Genomic DNA, 24,210 nt, shown 5'->3' with positions numbered 1-24,210 from the left:
CACCAACCCCTCAAAGTCATCTGCCTCAAGCTAAATTCAACATTCCCCACTCCCCAGCCCCACAATGTTTTTTTTCTCTCTCATGCACTCTCTTAAAATATGTGTGTGGCACCATAGATTTTCTGTCTTTTGTTCCTAGGAAAAGCAGTTTTTAGACTCCCCCTCCCTCAAAAAAAACTTATTACATATCTTATTCAAAGTTAATAGAAAAAACTAATGAGGTGCAGGAATAATAGTTCTAATTGAAACAAAGTTTGGAGTTGCCCTACTGACTGACATTTTCTCTCCCTCCCTTTCCTCCATATCCCTGGTATTGGATGAAAGATATTGGAACCTACTGATGTGCAGTTCATAACTCATTGTTTTTTAGCTTCACCTTCTTTTTATACTTTGTCACCAAACTTCTTTTTTTTTCATTATAACTTTTGGAGTTTTTCTTTCTAAATCACATTTTTCATCCTTACTCTGTTAGCTCTCATTGGTAGCTCTATTCTCAATACTCCTGACACACTTCATGTATCCCATGGGTCTTATCATCTAATTGTTTTCAAATTAGAGTTTGAATGGATTAGTTTTGTCTCTAATACAGTTAAGTATTTTAAGAGATTGTTTTCCCATCCATCCATCCATCCATCCATCCATCCATCCATCCATCCATTCATCTGTCCATCCATCCATTTACATCTACACAACCATCTCTATCTAAAGTATTTATTGAGTCTACCATATGCCAGGCACTGAACTGGAATTGTAATGAAGACAAATAAGATTTCTGTCTCCATGGTGATATTCTGGGTTCCTGACTGTAAAAAACTTTGTATTTGAAACATAGAAAAGGTGCATTAACACCTGTTAATGAATTGAACAGAAACTGATTAAATACCTTTCTGTTTTTCTAAAATGAGAGCTTTGTATTTTCTTTCTATGCAGCTTTGTATTAGGGCTAGTTAAATCTAAGGCAGTGGTTCTTGACAATGGCTGATTTTACCTCACCCCCATCCCTAACCCCACCCTGAAACACTGGGTAATGTCTGGAGACATAGAAAGGGGTAGGGAGTGCTGTTGGCATCTAGTGTGTAGAGGCCAGGGATGCTGCTTAATAGCTTACAATGAACAGGACAGCCCCCTACAATGAAGAATTATCCAGTTGAAATAATAGCAAGCTTGAGAAACTCTTATCACATAAATTCTTTTTCTTAAATAATAAGCTGTTTGTTTCATTTATTATGCATTCTTCTTCTTATGATTTTTACCAAAAATCAAAAAATAGTTCGGCTCTTAATGCCATACTTTGAGTTCTTTGCTGTTAAATCTGGGCACTACTGAAATTACCATTCTTCAGACATAGGAAAAGTGCTAGATGCTTTTGGAAATAGGATGCTCTGCTGAAGGTAACATAAAACCCTAACAAACTTGGCCTAAATAATAAGAAGATGTATTTTTTTCCTTTCTTTAAGCAAGCCAAGGAGAAAAGTGCCTCTGCAATTGAACGATTCACTAACATGATGTTGAACACAAAGGCTTAACATCTTTCCATCATTCTACTCTTCTGTATTCATTATGTAGGCTTTGTTTTCAGATGGCTTTCCTCCTGATTAAAAAGTCGTGCTATGGTCCAGGCATCTCATATAGATGTAAAATATATTCAGTGGAAGAAGGGGGACTGTTTCCTCCTGTCTGTATCTATTTTAGAGCAAGAAAACTTTCCCAAAAGATCTTTTTTTCTTGTCATATTGTGTAGAAACAAGTCACATACCTATCCCGAACTAATCTTAGGCAAAGAGAATGAAACACCATGATCGGCTTCGACTAATCAGAATTTATCCATGAGTCATCTCAGAGATGGGTGAACACTTGAACATACTTGGGGCTCTGCCAGCAAATAAGGGGGAAGGTTGTTGGAAAGACTACAAATGGGTACCCATTTTAACTGTAAGACCTATAGTTGAGGCCCTGACAATTCATTGCCATTGTAAGTCCCAATGTATTTTCAGAAGAACAAAGAAATTAACCTTGGCAGTTGGCTCCTTTACAAACTGGATAATTGCCTTCAGTGTCTGAAGTTTAAAGTGGAGAAATTAGTCCATTTTCTTCTTTAAAAGCATGACAATACAAGTTTAGGTTAGCAGTGACTATCATAACCAGGGCAAGGGTAAGGTTACTAAATCACCCAGCATGCAAAGTTTAAGAGGGTACTCACACTTTAGAATACCCCCTGAAATTCTGTGCCCTAGACACCACACTTGCTTCATCTAATAACCATATTGTCCTAATGACCACATTATAATGTGGGCTTTAAATGGCCATAGATTGAGGTTTTAAATATTTGAGGATAGACTCAAGACATGCAGCCTACAAGACAACATTTTTTTTCTATGAAACACCTTGAAAATAATTCCCTGCTCATGGAAAGACAATTTAGGCCATTGGGTATATAACAAAACACGGCGATAGTTTTTTGAGCCAGGAAAACTTGGTTACAAAACGATTTTAAAAATACTTTTCTCTTGAAGTCTTGACATGATCAGCACTGGGCGTGACCTAAAGATGGAATGAAGAACATGAACCGATGACTGTTTCCTTAGCAACAAGAACCATATGTTTCCTTTGAAACGTGAAACCATAAGAAACCGTTCCCCTATATTTTTCTTTCCTCCAGCTTAGTGGCTTAAACTGTAGTGGTATAAAATTTTAATATTTATTCAGCCAATATTTATTGAAGACCTATCATATGCAAAACAATAATTATATTTTAAAAATTTAAATAGTACATCTTTTACCTGTTATCCATTCAGCTACGTTATTAGATGTATAGGCAACTCTGTAATGCAAGTAATCTACTAAAATCTCAGCTCTGGCTGCACATAAGGATTGCCTAAGCAGCTTTTAAAAGACAAAGATGCTTAGTCTCCAACAGAGTATGGTTCTCTTGTGTTCAACCAGCATCGGCATTTTTTAAAAGTGCCCCCAGGTGATTCTAATGTGCAGCTAGGATTGAGAACCACAGCCCCAAGAAAATTTATGGTGTTGATAAATCAGCTGAACAATTTGAATTACATCAGTTGAAGATTAGAGTTTATAGAAAATTTCAGAGGGTGTAGTTCAGATTCTTCCTTGATTTATTGTTTTTCAGGACAAGGTTTCAACAAACTAATAAATCAGCCCCCCACCTCCTAATTAGTCAATTGCTATGTCTACCTTGGGCTCTTGGATAGGGAAAGAGCTGATGCAGGACTGTAGCTGCCATCAAAGCCTGCTTCCCTACAAGCTCCAGAAACTATGTCTAGGAGAATAACAAACGGAGAGGCTTCTGTCTTAGTTATGTCTCAATTGCATATGCAGGCTCAGAGTCCTCTGAGAAGAGATGGTCTCTACCACTTATCTGGCTCCTTCCTGCAATGACTGAGACTCTCAGAGACTACTCAGGTTGGCCACAGTCAATTCCAAGAAGAGGGAAAGTGTAGAGAAGATTCTATCTTCTAGCTCTAACCCAGACTCTGGGTTACATAGTGGATAGAGATAGACAAGACTCTGATTCTCAAACCTGTTCTTTGTTTCTCTTCTTGAAACACTGGGCAAGTAATAAAAGACAAAAAATCATTATCTCTTTTAGTTCAAATGCCCACATATTAGAAAACTTCTCTTCTTTTAGGCCATTTTACAATCATTCATCGATCTATTGTCTTATTCCACAGTGTTTCCTAGAGTGTCTACTATGTGCCAGGGCTGTGTTAAGTGATGGAGGTGCAGATATGAATAGTGTATAGTTCTAACTTGTAAGCAGCACAAAAGCTAGATAAGGATGCAGACAGGCATATAGTTTGTTTGATGCATGTGTGATAGAGGTAAGTCCAGGACTATGGGAATTCCAAGAAATTATTAACTGAAATTGGAGGATGAAATTGGAAAGTAAGTCAGCTAAAGCAAAAAAAAAAAAAAAAAAAAAAAAAAAAAAAAAAAAAAAAAAAAAAAAAAAAAAAAAAAAAGTAGGTACATAACACACTAATTTAACCTATTATTAGTGAGTAAGCTACTAAAAAAAAGTAGCAGTATTAAAAAAAAAGATGGGTGTTACAAACTAAGGAAAGCATTTTGCATTTAACTAGTCCAGCAAAATTCATTAAGTACACAGTATTGAGAACAGCATGGACACAGTAATAAAACAGTTGACATGGGGGGTATAGTCCCTATCTTTTAACTGAGATTGTGTCTAGTAGAAAAGAAAAATATTAATAATATTGGCATAGTAATAAAATAACATTGATAAAAAATAAGTTGTAGGTTCGGTGCTCTAGAAACTTCCTACTGAATGATGGTTTATGGAATCCTAATACTGGCCTTTTCAGAGAAATACAAGTCCCATGCCAGTCCTACGAGATCCGAATCCTCATTTTAATAAGATCCCTAGGAGAATTGTACGCACACTTAGGTTTGAGAAACAGATGCATAATATTCTATACGCTTTACATGGATTACCTCCTTAAAACCGCACAGCAACTTTATAAAGGAGGTACCCATTTGTACCTTCATTTGATGATACCTGAAGAACTTGAAGCTTAGTTATGGTAAGTAATTTGCCCAATATAGTACAGATAGTAAAATGACAGAGCACTTTGAATCACAGTAGGTTGACTTTCAACCCCATGTGCTATGCATCTACAAATAAAATAATACTTAAAAAGTATCAAGAACTAATCCAAAAAGGAGTTCAGCATCTTGGAAGCTGATCTGGATTTATTCTACAACTATAAAAATCAGAGGCAAAATCATCTTTTTATTCAACTACCACAGCAATTTATCTGCATGATCTCATGAGAAGCTGCACTGGACATAAAAAGCTGTGGGGACATATGACAGTCACCAGGAGCCCTGTTAGAGTCAATGGATCCAACTGCTTCTGCATTCGATCTTCCCCAGAGGTTTTGAGAGGTTGAGACTGCTAAATCATCCTGAGTGATCAAAGCACTATGCTGAATTTCATGGGCTACAGCAGTCCGTGGGCACTGGTGGACCTGCCCAGATTAATACCTCAATTGTAGCTTATCTTCTTTCTACACTTTGTTGAGTTAGTCCCAGATAATATGCAACCTCTGAAATGGCCATTCAAAATTCTATCAGCTGCCTGAATAAAGGTGGAGGAAGGAAGAAACAATGATGTAACAAGGGAAAAAAATATTCCAAACAATTTCTCAGCTAGTTTCCATCAGCTAAGGAATAAATTCTTCTAGCAAAAACCAAAACAAAATGGTTTTCAAAGATGTCTTATCAGTTAATGGCACAACCTTAAAATTTCGTTTTCCTAAGGTCTTTTCAAATTCGAGAAGTGACATGCAGGGAAAAGATGTCAAATTCACTTGTTTGCTTTAAAAAAGACAAGGGAGCTCTCACCCAGTTTGGATGACTGCTTTGAAGTCCATTTCTAAAAATGGCTTAAAAGAAAGGTGATTGTAATCAAAGAAGAGATGTGGCAAAATTCCGTAATGAAGGAACATATTCTACCCTTCTCAGGTTTTGAGGAAGTTAAGCTGGATAACATTGCTTTTGAGAACGCACTGTCCATTTCTACACATTTCATTTGTAGAGAGACTTTATCCATTATCATCACAGTCCCCTGTTGTTAATGTCTCTCTCTTCCATCTGGGTGTGCTGGTAACATCTTAAGGTTGTAGCTGAATATTTCTTTTAACAGAGAGATTCAGAGGTTTGATTTACAAGGCATCTCAATGGTGCCAGATCACATTAAATTGTTTTACTTTTTCAGGGGTAAAAGGGAGCACTTGCATTTTTTTGTATGGCTGCAGAGGGAATATCCTGTAGGTGGTGGATGGTGCAATTACACAGAATTTTTCTGTACTTTTTAAGATGCAACTAACATGAGAATAGCAATGCGGAAACATCAGGTTCTCAGCATGTGGTCTGCTGGAAAAATTATTTTAAAAAATGTGGAGCCATAGGATTGTAATTCTCTTTTGTACAGTAAAAATAGAACAACAGCCTTCAAAAAGGATGTAACTTTGTATAAAGCAAGTTTTGCAAACTTATGCCAACTTAAATGGATTGTAGTGGGCGTGGTGTGTTATGTTGATCATTTCAATCTATTTCAAGACTCTGAGGAAAAAGAGAATAAGGACTCAGAGATTCTTTTTACTTCTCTGCTATGTAATTGTGGTTGGGGACGGAGATAAGGGAGGTTACCCACATGCCAGAATATTAGCCATATCTGGCCTAATATCTTGCTTCTCATTTGACTACGAAGAACTACGTATACTTTCTTTCCTAAAGGCTTTTGCACTATTATCCACATCGTGCTGTTCCCACCCGCTGCATAATTAAGTCAGGAAGCCATCAGTGGCTTAGCAAAAAAACAAGTTGATGCAATCTGAGCAGCGAGTGGCGCTTTAATTCTCTTACTGGGCTCGTGCCTAGAAGAGTTTGAAAAGCCTTTTATGTACCAACCATTATACATAAAGCTTAAATCTCTACCATTTTTCATGGGAAGAAATCCAAATAAGTCATTTGGGTGATATGATTGGAATGAAGTACATCTTCCTCATCCCCAGCACCTGGCCAATCCTTAATTGATCGGAGGTAAGAACTCTCAACTGATGTGGGACAGTCCTGCAGGTGGTAATGGGATGAGGTTTTAGCTGCGACATCTAGAGAGTTCGGTGTCTATAAATGGCTCGAAGGAGGACCATCCAAGTAAGCGGTGAATGCTGGAAGACTGACACAGCTGGTGGGCTGGGATAGGCTGGGGAGTGTTGATTAATGGATCAGAATGCAGAAGCAGGGATAGTTTTTTGAGTCCTATGGTTATTCAGAAATCTGGCTTCTATCTTTCAGGTCCCGATTGTCCGTTTTCTTGCCATTTGCTGCCCAACCACTGAGGTAATTCCAAATATATTAGGATATGTATATTTTTTTACAGTTGAATCTTACTTCAAGGTAACTTATCTCTAATAGTTCAAGCAATGCTAACTGATATAACAAATTAATCTCAAAATCTCAGCGAATTAATTCAAGATTTTTCCCCTCCTTTGCATAAATTGGCTATGGAGAGAAGTGACTATGGTCTTCTGCCCACCTTACATTGTCCTGAATTTAAACACATAGCCATCTCCTCTTATAAAGGAGGCTGGGAAACAGTAGCTGCATGAGTAGAAGGAAACGGAATAGTTTGAACACCTCGCTGTGCCACAAAGTCAGAGACAGTGCCTCTGAGCTTCTGACCGAGTACGATGATCCTTGCATGTGTATTATATAAATGGAATGTGTCTTGTCCAGATAGTTTTATTAATTTGTCAGTTTTCTTGATTTATGTTGAGCCTTCTGGTCTTTCACTTATGAAACTCATGACTACTCTTTTATATTTTGCTTTATAAAGCAACCTAGTATGGTTTTGTGACTAAAGAGATGATGATATATCTTTCATGACAATGATAACAGGAGACATTCAATGAGTAACACCTGTCCAATTCTGTGCACACTTCACAGCATCTCATGTTGCATTTAAAGCACTCTCAGAATTAAAGACTTTTCTTTGTATTATCTTAATATATGCCAAAAAGGAATGGAGAGGTGATATGTGAGTATCTAAAAGCAACCTTAGGGGCACCTGGGTGGCTCATTCAATGAAATGTCTGACTCTTGATCTCAGCTCAGGTCATGATCTGACAGTTCATGAGATGAAGCCCCATGTTGGGTTCTGTGCTGACGGTGCGGAGCCTGCTTGGGATTCTTTCTTCCCCTCTGTCTGCTTCTCCCTGGCTTGCTCTCACTCTCTCCCTCAAAATAAATAAATGGAGACTTTAAAAATAAATAAATAAAAGCAACCTTAACAACAGTGTGCCTGAAGGATGTCATACCTAGTAAGGAGCAAGGTAAATGTAGCAAAATGTAGCAAAAATGTAGTCAAATTGAAATCGAGTTTGACTTTCTTCTCCCTTTTCCTCTCATTTATTCTTTTTTCGTCCTTCTATTTCCACCCCTCTGGCTCCTCTTCCTTCTCCATCATTATATACCAGAAACAAATACTTGAGGGAAGCCCTTTTTTTTTCCGGGTGGCATAACTTTGGAATATCATGAGAATAAAATGCAGAAAGCGTGACACTGTGACCAAGATTATTCTTATTTTGATTGAAGCATGTACATGATGTGACTTGGAATGGTTTGAAACATACCGAGCCAAGTAGTTTCATAATTCTCCATTTGAACCAGCTCAGTCCCTGCAGCATATTATATTTGTGCCATGTCCTGATGGAGGCAAATAAATGGTTTGGGGCAACTCAGGACTGGATTTGTCATGTTCCACAGGACTTGGAAGACTAAGATATGCTTAAATGATGTAAGTAAAGACCTGGCTGATTGCCCTCCTGACTTTTTCTGCATTATAGGACAAATCAGTGTTGAATTGGTATTGCACTGTCAATATGAATGAGTTCATAAAAATATGTAAATATAGCATTTGATAATTTTTATGAACATATCATTACTTTAGGAAATTTATAACATTTTTCATCAGTTGCTTTTGTCACTCCTTGGAATATTTTTTCATTTAAAGATAAAAAGTGTGAATTCTTTTTCAGTTGGCATCTGGCCTATATTCTGCCCCTAGTGTTACTTTAAAAATGACCCTGAACTTCCAATCCCTGACCAAAATCTTAGTGAGTATACACTAGAGATTTACAAGATATACTCAGAGGCTTGCTTTATTTAAAACTCATTTTTAATGGTTTGATTCTGGAAAGTAAAACTTTAAACATCTTGTCAAGTACTTCTATGACAGTTATTAAAAATACATTTGTATTTCAGGGTAGATTTAAACCATATGTTCTTATTTGCTCCCATTTAGCACATTAAACTACTATTTTGAAAGAGACAATCGAAATCCCAAAAGCCGCAAGAGCACTCTCTTAAATATAGTTTCATGTGTTTCTACTTTTAGCATAAAGTAACAATTTTTCCCCACCTGCCAGTACTGAACACACCTGGAAGGGTTTATATTTAGCCAAAACTTAGAACTCGTAAAGCCAAAATTATATTAAGGCTTGGCAAGTTTTTATTTGTTTGAATGAGGACTGAGTTAGAAGATAGAATGCTGCCTTAAATTTCTTTTGGCCATTTTTCTTCTCTCTCTCTCTCTCTCTCTCTGTCTCTCTGTCTCTCTCTTCTCCTTTCCCTCCCCCCCCCTCCAGCTATATAAACAATTAGAAGATTGGATATCAAGCAGCATTTATCTAAGTATTTTAAAACTGTGCCAAAATAAAAGCTAATCATTTTGTAATCATTTTGTAATCAGTATGCATAGAAGAGAGGAAGAGGCAGTAAAGCAGTTGCTGCATGTTTGCTGACAAAATATTGAATCCAAACATTTAATTTCAATCTGCCACTGTTCTCAGTCAGTATAATTACTTTAAGCAAATACCACGTTGGAAAAAATGGTCCCAGTCACTGAAATGTAAATAATACAATATAATCATCACCACACTCAAATTCATATACTATAATTTATTTGGATCAATTTCATAAATACGGGTGTAATAAATGTTTAAATTATTATAAACATGTGTACCTAGGCTACGTTTATAGGACTTGATTTACTCTTTCCTGTCGGCTGCTTGTGCCTGAAATAAAGACTTGCTGAACAAGTCAAATCACTTGGATCTTCTTATAATATCAGTGGGGATAAGAAAAAATCAGTTTTTTAGGTTTTTGCCATTATGTCAAGGTTAGAGAAAGCACATAACTGAACAAGAATAGAAGTTATTATTTATACAATATGCATTTGCAGAATGTTAAATATGATAAGTATATTTAAAATAAGAGTTTCTAGAAATATTATAGAAACAACAGATACGGTTTTACCTTAAAAGAGGCCACCATCAATTAAAGTGTTAATTTTTAAAGACAAAGATCAATAAAAATATGACAGTATGAAAATAAATAAACTATCTTAGAGCAAGGCCTTTGTCTTATTTGTTTTTGTATCTTTAGCATCTACAAAATGCTTCACACATAGAATGTGAAGGTACGGTAGAGTGCCCGTAACGGTGTCCAATCTGCTCTCAGCCATTCTTGTGGAATCTCCTTTACTCACCGTGTCCCCACAGGTGAACAGCATTTGAAAATTCTTTGTGAAGGAGAGGTCAGTTCTTGGACTAAAATGGCCAGCTGACTCAGGCTAGTCAGAAACCCATAAAATAGTCTGGTAATCAGGGCTTTTTGCTTAGAGCTTGGAACCAATCAGATACAATTCCTCTAAATTTAAAATAATGATCAATAAATACTTGTTTCATTAATTGAAATAGTATATTTTTAAAAGTCTATTTAAAAACTAAAGACGTTTTAAAAATGTTCTTCTTTTGACACATGGGATTATCTCAACATAGTATGGGAGCAGGGAAATGAGTGGATATTTTAGATGAAACAAAATTGGTCCTATGTTATAAGTGTTTAACATACTATTCTGTCTACTTTGTACATGTTTAATAATTTTCCACATTCGAAAAATTTTAAACTCAGGTCTTGTGCCTAGAGTCAGTCCTAGGCGCCTACAATGTAGGAAGTTTTCTTCTTTAGCCTATTAAATATCTGTTTGCATAACATTCCAGTGTTTGCCGGAGATACGTCTGCTTTTGCACTTCCTTTTATCAAACAGTAAAGTTAAGAGAACTACTAGTGCCTTCAACTACTTGTAACAAAACACCTAACTAAATATGACACGTACAATAAGGACCTTTATTTATCTCAAAAAAAAAAAAAGATCTCTAAAGATAGATATGTCTAGGGACAATTAAAAATTGTCATCATGAAAGACATCTTACCATCTTTGCACCTTGTCAACCTCAGCGATAGTTTTTTCAAAATTTAGACCTCATAGGTTGGGCTAGTTTTATCAAACTCTTAAGATGACAGCTGAAATTCCTGCCATGATAGTGTACAATGTCAGACAAGAGAATTTTTTCCATGTTTGTCTTTTTACTAAATTCTTTTGTGTAAGACTACAGTATAAGTTCTTTAATGTCTCTTTGCCCTCTGACTTGATGTAAGGGAGACTGGAAAATTAGTAGTTGATATTTTCAGCTTCTACAATTTTAGGAAGGTATTCTGCCATAGATAACATGGCGAGGAGGTGTGCAGAGAATTCTTATATAGATAGCCAACAATAGATCCTAGTAGGTCTCAGTAAATGGCACTAACATGGTATCTGTGTCAGGTACGGTAGCCACAATAATGCTGAGTAACAAACAGCCACACAGTCTCAGTGCTATAAAATACACCTTTCAAAGCACATATCTATAGGGTTTAATTTATCTGAACCAAGCTTAATTAATGTCATCCAGCCTCATTCACGAACCTATGGTTAGGGGCAGGTTGGCATGTTGTCTTAGCTGGTCATGGCTGGTCTTGGTTGGGCTGTTCACATGGCTGATTAGTTGTCTAGTAGATGAACTAGAATGGCCTTGGCTGGCGTAATTAGGGAGACGGCTCTGTTCTCATGTCCTGTACTCCAGTAGGCTAACCTAGACATATTTTTATGGCCGTAGTCAAGAAACAACAGCAGAAGCAGGAGCACACAAGAATTTCTTTTCAAGTTTATGCATGTATCACATCTGTTAGCTTCTCAGTGGCCAGAGTATTTACCTAGGTATCAAGAAGTCAGGGCACAGACTCTATCTTCTTTCTAAAAGAAATGACAAAGAAACATGACAGAGGTTGCATACAGAAAAAACAGCAAAGAATTGGGTCTGTTAGTGCAACTAATCTACCAAACCGAACTTTGGAAAAGCTAGACATTAGTGGCTAGCCCTGACACTACTTTTATCCTCAACTGCTATTTCCAAAACTCTCAAATCCTATCAGTGTTTCTTCTTAAATCTCTCTCTCTTTCCTCTGTGGTCCATTTTATTACCAATACTGTAGTGCAGGCTCTTAACGAGGATTCTGCAATAAGATCCCAGTTGGGGCCCCTATGCAGTGCCACACAATAGCTAGAATGATCTTTAAGAAATGTGTATCTGAATGTGTGACATTTTAACATTTCAGTGATTCAACATTGCTCTCCAAATAAAAATAGAACTCCCCTACAAATCCCTGAAGATTTTGGACCCTACTTAGCTTTTTCATTTTATCTTGGACCATTGTCTCCACCTTTCAATTCCAGTGTCTTTACAGTCCCCGGTGCTTGCTCTCTTTCCTTCTGTCATAGTTTCTTTGCACATGTTGTTTTTTCTTCCAGGAATACTCTTCCATCTGCTCTTTGCCTAAATAACTCTGACTCATTCCTCAGATCTTTGCTTAAGTGTCACTTTTCAACAGTCTTGCCTGACCTTCTTTATTAGAACTGATCACTCTAATATAGATTCTCATCATAATATAAACAGTCCCTTTGCTGAATTATCCTAATTAAAAATTTATATTAGTTTTGGTGACCTTTTAAATAACCTTTATATTTTAAAATAATTTTAGAGAAACAGAGGAGTTGCAGATAGCACAGAGAGTTCCCAGATAGCCTTTACCTAGTTTCTTCTAATGTTAACATCTTGTATAACCATGGTACATTTAAGAAAGCTGAGAATTAATATTGGTATAATATTGTTAACTAAATTACAGACTTTATTTAGATTTCATAAGTTTTTTTCCCTTACATCCTTTTTTATTTTTCAGAATCCAATCCATGATACCATGCTCTATTTAATTGTATTTCTTTAGTTTCTTCTAATTTTTGATATTTTTTCAGTCTTTGTTTTTCATGCCCTTGTCACATTTCTAAGATTGCTGGCCAGGCATATATTAGAACGGTCCTCAGTTTGAATTTCCCTGACATTTTCTCATAACTATACTAGGATTATGGCTTTTTGGGAAGACCATCATGGATATGAAGTACAGTTCTCGTTGATATTAGAGGGCACGTGCTATTAACATGGCTATCACTGGTGATAACTTTGATTACTTTATACAGTATTGTCTGCCAGCTTTTTTTCATTTTCATTATAAAGTTACCATTTTCCCATCCATACTCATTAGAAGCGAGCCACTTAGTCAAGGACACACTCAAGTGAAAAGGAGTGAAGTTTTATCTCTTGGAGGTAGGAGTGTCCATAAATTTGTTAAACTTATGTTAAAACCACCACAATAATTAGTAAATATTTAAGGGAAAATGCCTTGTACTTATGTAAAAATTCTCTGTGAGGTTTCGTCTACTAATTTTAGCATTCATCTATGGATCTTACAAGCAGTAATTATTGTTGTGATATTCTAATGATTGTTATTTTATTTCCTTCATTTCTTCTACATTTACTATCTAATATTATTCCATCTATTAGGAACACTTCTTTCCTCTCCTTCATTTACTTAGTTTTCCAATATATATTAATTTTATTCTTTGGGCTGTAATCTGATACTATCATAATTTATTTTATTGCTTGCATTGTTACAGCATTGGACATTGGAAGCACAAATAAGTAGGCTCCTAAGTTCTTTTTATATGACTTCATCACTTTTTTTAGTGTTTCCTGTATGACTTTATGCTTTCAGTTTTAATTTAGGTTTTTGAATGGGATATATAATTGACTGATGCAAAAATAAAAGCTACATATATAAAATATACATGAGTAATATAATAATAATGTAATATATAGAAATATAATAATAATTTTACTAATATTCATGTTCTCTGAAATTAAGACTATGATCTCTGCATCTTTTATGTTGTCTTTGCCCAATATGACTTGGTCTGTCAGCTTATTTTCAACCTGCCTGAATCTCTTGGTTTTAGGTGTGTCTTTATAGACATTGGATTTGGTTTGGGAGCTAATCTGAACATTTTTACAACTTGGACAACTGTGGCAGCCATGGAGTACTTACACTGATCAGATCTCTTGTCAAGAGAGAACCTGCTTCAAGGAGTGGAGTTAGCTACCTGCCTTGGCTGTCCCTACCTGTGGGATTCACCACAGAACCTACCTACATCTTGCTCTGTCCACGCTGCTCCCAGCTGATGGCTAACACAACCAGAACAGTTCTGCTCAATGGGAGACTATTTAATATCATCCTTTGCTGGAATTTCACATAAGCCTCTCTGAGACTATCTCACAGAAGCACTTCAGTCTGACATGTCTCCTGCCTGATTCTATATCCTTCCCTTTCTCCTTCATAGGTGTCCAACCTACATCATGCCTCCCTTCTTAGTCCTGCTTGCCTCTACTTACACATTCATAAGTGTTCCCTCCAGTTACTCTCTTGTGTTTCTAACTCTAACAATGAATTTCTCTTTACATTTATCAATATGAAAGAGAACTTGGCTCTTAGTTCTCTCACAATCCTTTCTAGGATTCTACCAGTTGATGTTTTATCCCTTTCTGTTATCTTAACATTCGTTCCCTGAATTCTTACATTTCAAGTTGGCAATCTTCCTTCATGAATTCACTCTTTTTAAAAAAGTAACAGAATTTTGGGTCATAATTTTCAGCTCTTCCATTCATCTTTCTGGTGAATGTTCTTTGTCTGCTGGTATGTCTTCCTCTTCTCTCATACTTTTTTTTTCTTTATAAAATGTGTGCGTGTGTGTGTGTGTGTGTGTGATTATTTCTGAAGCCCTACTAATACTTTTCAAAAAACTGGGTCGGGGCTCCTGGGTGGCTCAGTCGGTTAAGTGTCCAACTTCGGCTCAGGTCATGATCTCACCATTAGTGGGTTTGAGCCCCGCGTCAGGCTTGGTGCTGACAGCTAGCTCAGAGCCTGGAGCCTGCTTCAGATTTTATGTCTCCCCCTCTCTCTGTGCCTCCCCCACTCACACTCTCTCTCTCTCAAAAATAAATAAACATTAAAAAAAAAAAGTAAATAAAATAAATAAAAAACTGGGTCTAGGAAAGCTCCTTCTGGTACCTTGGTTCTCTCAGTTCTTGCAACAGTGTTGCAATTAAAGGATACAGCTTCTGTACTTCAGAGTATATTCCTCTCCATGAGAAAGTATAATTTTACCCTATAATTTGATCTTATAATATTTATTGCCACTACACGATAAGTTTCTTCTCTTCTCCTCTTCTTGCTTCTCTTGTGCTGAATCTCAGCTGCTTTTAAAACCCTTTATATATATTTTGAGTCTGCAGATAGCTCTTATAATTACTCTCAAGATGGAGTTTGTAAGTCATTTTGTGTTCTCCTTTTTGTTGTTTTGCATATCTGGGAGAAGAACTTGCCAAGTGCTACTGTAGACAGCCCTGTTCACAGTGGGAACCTTTACATGCGTAGCAGTCTCCCCCAGTAGCAAGGATTCTCAATGACAGCAGTATTGACAATTTGGGTCAGATGATTCTTTATTGTGGAGACTCTCTGGGCATTGTGGGATGGTTAGCAGCACTTCTGGCCTCTGCCCACTAGATAAGTGTAGGTTGTGGTGATCAAAATTATCTCCATCTATCACCAAATGTTCCTTCACAGGCAAAGTTGCTTTCAGTAGAAAACCACTCCTCTAGACCAAAAATCCAGTGAGAATTGCAATGTCTTCTTTGTTATATTTTCTATTCCTATTACTTAGCATAGCTTAACCCATAGTAAGAATTCAAACACAATATTTTGATGCTATGGATGACTAAGTGGAGAGAATACCACTGAGTTTATTTTTCCTTTTTCGGATCTCCATAAATTAGGAAATAATACTTTATGATGTAATCATATTTTGACTAACAATATGATTTCTCCTAGTGAAAACACACACAGAATTCTATATACGAAAGGGCCTTTGAGATGATCCAGTACAAAGCTATTATTTAATAGATGAAGAAATTGACATCCAGAGAGTTTGTGACTTCTGCTTTATTACACAGAAATCTAGTGATAAAGCTGAGACCACCTGTGTCTCCACACATCATGGCTTTCTCAAAAGTACTGTGATCTATTTTTTAATCCGAGACTGTATATATTTAGTAAATATATGTTCCTTAGAATAAAACCTCTGAAAATCAAGAGAAAAATGAAATAACCCCAGTATCTGCTTTCACAGCTATGAGAATGGAAAGATAACGTCACAGGAAAATATTTTGATTTACTTTATGGGAGAACGCAAAGTAACTGTTTTTCTAAACACACTAAATGACAAAGGAGACACCTACTTTAATAGCAAAAACATAGTAAAGAGTTTGCAAGCTTTGCTAAGCATCTTGATTATTTTGACAAAGCATGATTTCTCTTTTAATAAAGAATCTAAATTTAGTGTCACTAATGGAAACTTAAAAAGCTGTCTGGGGGAAAAAAGTATATAGTAGTGTATTTTAAATGATGATGAATTACCTCATTGGAAAATGCAATTTTAAAACTCTTTTAAAAATATCTTAAAAACCGAGCACCAAAACAGCCTGTGATACTCTCAGGAGTGTTGTTCTCTGTTGCTGATATGGAATGGGATAAAGTGATCCCCAGTGAGGTGGCAGACTGACTGGCATAGGTATGACCAGGTCATATGTCGATACTATAACATAGTTCATGGCAGTCATGATATGATATGTCCTGAAGATATGACAGTCACACTTCCCTACATTACATGGTTCAGTGGGGAAGAGAAGATGGAATATTCTCAACAAAGACTGACTTATTTTTTTCAATTACTGACTCATAAAGGATCCTTTTCCGGCAACATCTTCTGTAGGATCCACTATTTGAACTTCAACCACTGGGTATCACTACTGATTTCTCATTGATTCACTTGGTTGAAGTAGGTAGTTTGAAAAGCTCGCAAAATCAGTCTGTTACTTAAAGCTTTATAAATGGATATGGAACAATTTCTACCTAACAGAACTCACAACTTGCTTATAAAACAACACTATGCCTAAGAGCAGAAACTGCAGTATTTTATTTAACTTTAATTATGACAAAGTCATTGAAAGGGTTTATGTAAAAACCTCCAATGTCTTATCAAGAGATAGCAATTTCTAGGTCGAGGGGAAATGTTAATTGTATTAAGGATAAAAGGAGTGGAAATGGTGTTTACTGTAAAAATATAGAAACAAAACTCTGAAATATATGCAATGAAAATTATGGCCAATATAAAGACTATTACTGCAAAAACAACACTAAATTTGTGAACTCCTGGAAAGGAGGGACTATGGTAGGTGCCTTTGTGTCTTTGATGACAAATAAATAGGTTGCCATTTAATGGGCATTGAATAAATGTCAGTAGAAAGAATTAATAAGTATGCAAATTAGGTTGTGATAGATTTCTGGTACCACATTTTCAAAGAGAAAGTACGTTCTAAAAACAACGTCATTTGGAAGTTGTTTTACACAAATAACCCACTTTTAGTGTAAAACCATGAGAGATGACAAAAAAAAATAAAACATATCTTACTATCTAGATATAACCAGTATTAACATTGGGAAGTATATTCTTCTAGACACTTATTTTTTGTCATGCAGGCTCTGTAAATGTTTCAAAAAAGATGGAAGAGTTAGAGAAGAAATACATTTTCTTGAACACTTACTGTCACCCATTGACTTATGAAAGGCTGCTAGGTGGGGCTATTGGTGAAGATTTACTCTGAAGAGCATGCCACAGGAGAAATCAGGGACTGTCCCTCCTCCACGGTAGACTTTCTCAGCGCCCACCATCACGATTTTCTCCTTTAAGGGAGAAGTTAGCCTTACTCACAACCAATACTAGAAAAGAGAGGTGGGGGGGGGGTGGTCTCTGCTTTTCTAAAAGAAAAAGGACCACTTGAATTTAAATTTGCTGTTAACCATAATAAAGTTTTGCTGAGAAGTAAGAGTATTCATTTGCTCTAACTAAATAAAATGGAAAACATCTCTTAAAACTCTTGACCTTGTTAGTAATTAAAATTAAACAGCTTTTACCCAATTTCTTTGTTTTCTCCTTTCAGCAAGACTGTAACTGAAGCATGCCTGGGATTCACATCTCACAGTGCCAGATAGTGTAGAGTCAAAAATATGTGAACAAGCACAACCAGAAACTATCAGGCATATGGCATGAAACACATTTTCATTCATCTTCCAGAGAGGAAAAATACATTTCAACGGAATGCAAAATATTGTGCTCTGGCTTACTTGCCAAATAGAGAAATGGACGAATTTTAGCAAGGAAACCAATGGCTAGTTTGCATTGGGAAGTTTTAGAGTAATTTCTCCATAAAGAAGTGATTTGGACAGGTTAGGTGTCCCAGTCACGTGTGGGAATTTAAGAGTTTCTTAGAGGCTACCTGATTTCCTTTACACTTGCGGACTGAAAGCTTTTGTTCTGATGAATTTCACTTCTGTAGCCATCCAGATCTCTGCAGAGCTGAATGCAAGGGAGCCAGTGCTACATTCATATACCCTGATACTCCTCTATTTCCCAGAGATTTCTGGACTATTGTGTGCTCATTGTTTTATGAAGCGCCATAGATAAAAGAGATAGTCATCTCTTTGTTTATTAGAATCTGTCTCCTTCTGAATAGAATTATGAGCACCAGCCATGTAACTGGACAAGACTGGCAGACATAAAGTATTCAATAACAGCCTGCACAAATCCTCCTGAATCACCAGTTTTAATTAGTTAACTGGAAACCCATCGTCCTACGGGAAACAGAACAACTGGATCAAACCTATTTCAGAAGGCTGCATTGGAGTCACGTTGCTGGCAGAAAAATTACAACCATAATTCTCAGAAGTAAAGGGTGTGATTCTTTTGACTTTTTAACCAGACTTGCCTATATTATAGGTCAAGCACGTGGGTCAAAATGACTGTCTGCACAGCAGTGACTTCGCTTGCTTAGCAGATTTGTTTATATGGGTAAACAGAACTCATCTCCTCTGAAACCCAGCTCAGAAGAAAAGGCTGCAACTCCAGTAGTGAGCAGGGTAGGGACAAACTGACAAGGGAAGGAATAGATCTTTATTTATTGCTCCCAGCAGGTGTCTGTGCCATAGTTTCTTTGCAACCATCAACACCCTGGGGCTTTTTAGTTCCACATCCAAGACTAGGAAGAAGGAGGATGGTGACTAACCCCAAGGGATTAGGTACCTGAATCCTATCCCAACTACTAGCAGACTCCAGCTGCGTTTAAATATTTTTTTTTAAAGAATTTCTGATGCTCAGTGGTTGCTGATTACTTCCAGATTTTAGTTCTAGTCCAGTGAAGATTTGCCACAAAGAGTTTATCTGTTATTGTTAAAGTTGCGATTGCTACAGGAAATGTCTTCTCTGAAGCCCGTTCCCAAAACCTGAACTTTTGCAACAGTTAAACAAACAAACAAACAAACAAACACAACACAAACTAGGCTGACCTAATCTTTAATAATGCATTAATGGCACTATTGGAAGAGGGAGAGGGAATGTGTGGGCAAGATATGGTGTTTGTTTAGGATTCTTATCAGATATGCTCAGAAACCAAGATGTCATCGCTGGAGTCACTGTATTAATGCCTTTAAAAGACATGAATATGTGTTCTTTATTCACTTAAGTCTAAACTGACAGACTAGGTTAACTTCTGAACCCAGGATAATAGTCCAGCTATTAAAGGGGCATAACTATTCAGAGTTTCTCCCTACCCCAAGCCAAGTTTATTTAGAATCATTTTCCTCATTGGCAAAACACACACACACACACACACACACACACACACACACACCCCACAGCAAAAACAAACACTCAAGACACTTAGTAGTTTGTAATATTTCATTGAAAATTTGAATCAGGTAGGGACGAAGACCATTGTCTAAGATGGTATAGTATGTGGCATGTGTATATGTGTTACCTCCATAGCACTGGGGTTTTATGGAATTGTTGAATCCTTATATAGTACACCTGAAATTAATAGTACATTAGTTAACTAAGTGGAATTTAAATAAAAACTTTTAAAACACATTGAAGGTACCCAATTGACATGTTTAGATGGGGTGAGATTTTAAGACATCCCAAATGCACTAAATATACGCTTTCATGGATCAGATGTGTGCTAAATATCTCTTCGTTAACAAATGCCCCTTGTGTTGTGGATGCTGCTACTTTTAGAATCCTGGGTTGCTACAGATACTTCTCTGAGGCCTGTCCTGCCTGAAGGATTTCCTCTAGAAAAATTTCCCCATCCTGAATGCCAACCAGGCCTATCAACTGCCCTCTGACTACCACTCATTCTCCTTCCAAAGACATTGAATACATAGAGTTTAATAAGTCCTCTTTTTGAAAAGTTGCTGGGAATTTGTTTCGAGTATAGACTAGTTAAACACCACATGACAAAAGTCAATAGTTTTCAAACCAAAAACCTCTCCATTCCAGAAACATTTTATGTCCTCCCAAAGGAAAAAAAAAAACCTGCACCTCTTATCAATGGATACTGTCTTAAGTCACTCTTTTTATTGGCATAAATCAGTCTTTCTATATTGTCCATTAAAGGACAAAGATTTGACTAGGTCTTATTTCATCAAGCTTGCAATATAAACATATAGTCCAAATTACAAAAATAAATGGAGATCATGTTGATACATACAACACACAATGAAAATTGAGCTAATGGAGCTAATTGTGATCTTTCCTTCTTCCACCATTCTTCTTCAAGATGATCCAGGGGCGCCTGGGTGGCTTAGTCGGTTGAGCGTCCGACTTTCGCTTGGGTCATGATCTCGCGGTTCGTGGGTTTGAGCCCCGCGTCGGGCTCTGTGCTGACTGCCAGCTCAGAGCCTGGAGCCTGTTTCAGAGTCTGTGACTCCCTCTCTCTCTGACCCTCCCCTGCTCACGCTGTCTCTCTCTCTCTCTCTCCTAGAAATAAATAAAACATTAAAAAAAAAATTTAAAAAAAAAAAAAAAAAGATGATCCAGATAACTGAGAGAAAAGTATGGCCTCCTTTTCCAGATCATTGTCTTAGTTGTTTCAGTTTTCACATACGGATAAGAATGGAGTCAGCTGACAACATATCTTTTCGAGTCTTTACCCATTTTTCTGTACCCTTAAAGTATATCACAATGTCCACATCTAGAGTAAGAATGCTGGCTAGCTATTGCCATCTCTCAGATATCTTCACAATAAGCCTGTCCCAACCATAGAAACTAAAGAGGACAGTGTTCTGTAGGAACCCAATGCCCCTGCATAGTAACTTCTTATTACGTGCAGCCTAAGGTTTTCTGTGTTACAGTGTTTGAATTGTCTGCAGAAGGATTGTATTTTGCAAAATTGTATAATAAGCTTCTGTATCAGGAAGTACAAATATGGTCTTGCCATTGTAATTTGTCCCTTTCCTGTGTGGTGTATAGCTAATTGAAGTGAATTCTCAGAACATGAGCTCTGCACTAAAGAAAAGACAACTTACTTTAAAAAAATCAAGGAGTAGAAGTGAGGATACAATACCTGGAATTTTCACAGGATAATGATCGCGTCAATACCAAAATAATTATGTTCATTGTTATATCATACCTACAGCCCTACATTGCATTATATATTATCTTTTAAATATTAAAAAGCAGGAGAAATAAATGAAAACTTAAGTACATAAACATTTGTTTAATGCTAACTCGGCTTAACTTGAATACTAAATACAGCATTAATGGTTAGGATACGGACACTGATTTATAGAGCTCACAGTCTGATGAAGAAAACAGATACAGGTGCGACCAGTGATCATATGAGGTAAATCATAAGGTCTTGCAAGCAGACCAGTGGCAGGCAGCTTCTGGGCATAGATGATCAGTCATCCAAACAGGAAATCGTGGCTGCTAGCGCAGAAGAGAAGACGTTGGAATTAGGTCTCAGAGTATGCACATGAAACGTAATTGCATGAGTCACTGTGTTTGGTTGCTAGTGTCAGAAATATAAAACTAATTTTGGTAAGAAGATACAAGCTTGTCACTTCACAATTTGGGAATTTTAAAGGTACAGCTGGAGATGATTTCGAAAGCAGGAACTTAAGCCCACGAAGGTTTCTTTATACGTCTCATTTTGTTGAATTGTGTCTCAGTCTCATTCCATCAGAATAGCTTCTCTCTGGGGCTGCAGCCACAGCCAAGAACTGCTTGAACTCACAGTTACTACTTTATGACCAGAGAAGAACGTGACTTCTCTATCCTTACTCCATTTTGAAAAATCCACTTTAAAGCTCTTACTGGTCCAGCTTGCATCATATGCCTAACTTTGAGACCAACTACCAGGGCAGGGTAGGGAGAGTTTTCAGAGAAAGAGAGATAATAGTTTTGCACCACAAAGAATTTAGAGAAAATGGGAACTAGACAGGTTAGAAACATTTGTATAAGTCTGTAGATGAAAAGGAAGAAAAACTGAAGGAAGTACTATAAATAACACCGCAAAGCGATTTAGAGGGGAGATTATATGACACATTGAGTGTGACTCGTAGTGTTTAAATATTTTTTTATAGAGCACAAGGAAACATAAAATATCTGAGGACATGATTACCTCTATCATAGACCACAGATTCGGGGGGGTCACATAGAGGGAGAGAGAGAGGGTAAGGAGAGGGTAAAGAGAGGGAGAATATCAGACGATGTTCAAGAAAAATAGTTTTCTAGTTCTGATCTGCCATAATTTAGTTACATGACTTTTGACAAATCACATCTCTTGGCATCAGGCTTTTGCCCTCATAAGGATGGAAATCAGAACATCTCTTCTACCTTCGCATTAATGGTACTAAGAAAGAATGAGCATGATTACTCTTGAATTGGTTAGAAGTGCTAAATAAATGCACAGTGTTATTATTTGTAATACCACTGCCATTCAAATTTTCATTTCATTAAGGAATTCAAGACCTGGCTCTAAATTTGTCGGCATGGGTTATTGCTACTTGTTTGAATTTCAACCTCATCCAGGAAGTACATAAAATGGAGGAAAATAAAGTCTCATTGCAAATTAATAAAAACAAACAATGCCAGATATGGATATCTCATTCTAATTGCTTAAGAAAACAAGTTTCAAACAAGGGGGTGGGGGAAGCTTCAGTATGATGTAATGGGAATATCTTGAACTTTGGCGAAAAACTTACATGACATTTAGTACCTACTCAACCAACACCTGTGATTCTTTGGGAAATAACTTGATCTCTATAAGCCAAAACAAATGGAAAATAAGTGTATCTCCCTGGGTAATAAATTACCCTTTAATCGTCATCTGCAAAATAGCAATATCTTACAAGGATTAAAAGTAACAAAAGTCTGGGAGTGCCTGGGTGGCTCAGTCAGTTAAGCAGCCAACTTCAGCTCAGGTCATGATAATCATGGTTCATGTGATTAAGACTCGTGTCAGGCTCTGTGCTGACAGCTCAGAGACTGGAGCCTGCATCGGATTCTGTGTCTCCCTCTCTCCCTGCCCCTCCCTGTCTTGCACTCTGTCTTTTCCTCTCTCTCTCAAAAAGGAAATAAACATTTTAAAGAAGAATAACAAAAGAACATTAGGTCCTTCATATCCTTAGTTCATCACATTGCCCTCAGCTTTCCTGTTCTAATTCCTAACTACAAATATTAATCAAATATAGTAAATAAAATCAGTATTGTACATAAAAGCTATTCATTAGATTGAGAGCCCTCGGAAGATCTCTCCACACCCCTTCCAGAAAATATTTGTAATACATCTACTATACAAAGAGTATTGTTTTCATTGATCTTGATATGCTTATCAAGAGGAAGTAAGCAAAAAATTATTGGTCATTTCAAAGGAAAAGATAAATATAACAGGGGTGCCTGGGTGGCTCACTCGGTTAAGCGTCTGACTTCAGCTCGGGTCATGATCTTACTGTCAGTGAGTTCGAGCCCCGCGCCGGGCTCTGTGCTGACTGCTCAGAGCTTGGAATCTGCTTCAGATTCTGTGTCTCCCTCTCTGTCTGCTCCTCCCCTGCTCATGCTCTGGCTCTCTCTGTCTCTTAAAAATGAATAAATGTTAAAAATTGTTTTTTTAATTTTTTTTTACAAATAGTTTATTGTCAAATTAGTTTCCACATAACACTCAGTGCTCATCCCCAAAGTGCCCTCCTCCATGCCCATCCCCCCTCCCCCCCACATCCATCAGTCCTCAGTTTTTGTCAGCATTCAAGAGTCTCTCATGGTTTGCCTCTCTCCCTTTCCCCCACCATTTCCCCCCTTCTTCTCCCCCTTGTTTCTCAGTTAAGTTCCTCCTAATCCTCCTATACGTGCACACATATGATATTTGTCCTTCTCTGCCTGACTTATTTCGCTCAGCATAACACCCTCAAGGTCCATCCACGTTGCTACACATGGCCAGATTT

The sequence above is a fragment of the Hyaena hyaena genome, unplaced genomic scaffold (genome assembly GCF_003009895.1).
Source record: "Hyaena hyaena isolate Hyena2069 unplaced genomic scaffold, ASM300989v1 scaffold_207, whole genome shotgun sequence".
NCBI classification, from domain to species: Eukaryota; Metazoa; Chordata; class Mammalia; order Carnivora; family Hyaenidae; genus Hyaena; species Hyaena hyaena.
This window is presented reverse-complemented; position numbering follows the sequence as displayed.